This window comes from Tupaia chinensis, unplaced genomic scaffold (assembly GCF_000334495.1).
Source record: "Tupaia chinensis unplaced genomic scaffold, TupChi_1.0 Scaffold142914_1, whole genome shotgun sequence".
In the NCBI taxonomy this organism is placed as follows: Eukaryota; Metazoa; Chordata; class Mammalia; order Scandentia; family Tupaiidae; genus Tupaia; species Tupaia belangeri.
In genome coordinates, this window is record NW_006202759.1 from 477,749 (window position 1) to 480,099 (window position 2,351).

General features: G+C 51.9%; 1 protein-coding gene across 1 annotated transcript in view; it reads left to right on the forward strand.

The window, feature by feature from the left end:
* The window catches only part of LOC102474347 (cytochrome P450 4A6), an 86,477-nt gene that overhangs the window by 47,312 nt on the left and 36,814 nt on the right, over nt 1-2,351 (forward strand). The window lies entirely within an intron of this gene.

Here is a 2,351-nt window from a genome sequence, read left to right on the forward strand (position 1 = left end):
GTCGCGCCCTGCCCAGCTCCCCCCTGACCACTGTCTACCCTGCCTGCCTGTCTGTCCCTTCCCTTTGCTTTTCTCCTTGCTTTTCAGTTCCTGTCTGAGCTCCCCATTGCTGCCGCAATAAACTGCCACATCCTTAGTGAACTAAAACAACACACATTTGCCATCTTATTGTTCTGGAGGTCTGAATTGTGAAATGGATATCACTGGCCAAAACCAAGTTGCCAAGACCTGTCTGCAGGTTCTAGAGGAGCCCCATGCCCTGGCTGCTCAACTCTAGAGATACAGTTCTTGAATTCCTTGGTACGGACTCCTTCCTTTCTCAAGAGCCAGCAGCCTCTTTGGATCCCTCTCTTTCACTGTCTTTACACACTCCCTCTATCAGGACTCTTGTCATGTGAAACCCCTTTGGATGATTTCTCCGTGCTAATATTCTTTACTTATCAACATCTTTAAAATCCATTTTGACATACGAGGTCATATATTCATGAGCTCCAGGGAGTAAGAGAAGTGTGATGTGGAGCCATTGTTCAGAGCAGTGCAGTCCCTAACTGTCACCTGGTCTTCCAATCGACATCTCTCTTGGTGGTGCTCATCCACCTGACAGTATTCCCCGACCCTCTCTGTCTTCCCTCCTCCCTGGAATAATGTTCACAAGGTTGAACATAGTGTCCAGCTTCCCTCTCAGTAAGGTAGAGAGAATAGAAGAGACAGAGGGAAAAACAGCAGAGATGAGCCCCTCTGAAGAAGGTGAACGGAAAACCCCAGGCTGCCTGACAGGACCTGCCCCTTCACATAGCCTCCTGCCATGTAAGCCCTGTTACCCACAACCCTGTACAGCCGCCAAGGCCTGTGGCAAAGGAATGTGGAAAAAGGCTCTTTTCTGAGAGCTCAGAGAGAAAAGCCTGCAACTGCTGAGAAAAAGACCCGCTTTCTTCTGTTCTGGGCTAGCTTTTCTTTTCTTTCCATTGAGGCGTTGTATTTGTATGTGTGTACTACGCACCTAGGAAAAACAATCCCAGGATTTTCTCTCCCGTGTATTTCTGTCTTGCTTCGTCGTGGTCCATGATGCCAGCCGAGGATGTCAGTGCAATGAGACCAAACTGACGGGACGGCAGCAGGTGATGCTGCCATTTTTCTATATCTTTGAGCCACACATCAAATCTGGGGTTGATCACTCCACACTGGTCTCACCTGTCAGTGAGGTTCACATCAGTTTTTTCCGGCGGTCATGGATGATTTCAAATTCACCAATGCAACCATTCTTCGTCCTCACAGTTAGAACCCAGACTATGACTTTGGAACGTGGCCCAGTGAGAACCCAGCATTTGCCCCTCTTTTCAGCAGTGTTGATGCTCTTGAGAGTATCAGTCAGGACATTCATGTGCACCGTCGTGACACCACAGAAAGATGGCAGGAAGAGCTGGGCTAGCTCTTCTCACACATTCAGAATGGGGTCAGGCCAGGGTGGTCTTAGGCTGAGAAGAAAATCCTTCTAGCCAGGCTAGCATGAGGGTCTCAGGGACCCGGCTGCTTATATTCCCAGTGAGATGGGTGAAGAGAGCCAACTCTGACCATGTGAGCAGGAACTGCTGGCTTCCTTACCCTCAGAGCATCCAAGCTCCCCAGGAGGATCCTGGAATGAACTGCTGTCCAAGGCTGGATGAGGCCCAGAGGGCATCTGGCCCTTGAGTTAGGACATCAGACTACAAGCAGCCACTTCTCCTAGGACAGCCTCTTGCCAGTCCCCTGCCTCCCTGGCTGAGTACCCCAAGGGAGGAAGGGTGTTCTGAGTTTCATCCTCACTTGGTGTCTCACTCCCTCTTGCCAGTCCCCTGCCTCCCCGGCCGACCACACTGAGGGAGGAGGGGTGTCTGGAGCCTAGTCCTCCCATGGTGTCTGCCTGGGTGCTAGTGTCCTGGCTCGAGCTCCATTTCCAGCATCTGGTCTCTGTGCCCTCTCACTGGGTTTCCTGGGCTGCTGTCCCTGCTCCCCTGCTCGTCACCCAGACCCTGCTGTGTTTGCTGCATCTGAATACAGGCAGTCCTGCCCCTCTCAGCTTCATTGCTAACCCAGTGCCCTGGATGTCATAGACAGACCTCCATGGAGTTCTCTACCTGTGATATGACACCACGCGCTCCCCCCCTGCAGGGCTTATCCTTTAATCATAGCCTAAAACCAAATCCTCCCTCCCAATCCTTGGTCCTACCAAGTCACTGGGCTACCTCAGCCCTGCTCTGACAGGGACAGGAAAGGGACAGACTGGGTACTCAGTGTTTGGCCAGGGGGAGGCACGAGGGAAGTCCATTGAGGCAAAGTAGTGAGCTGAAATCATCCTGGATAGGACGTTCAGC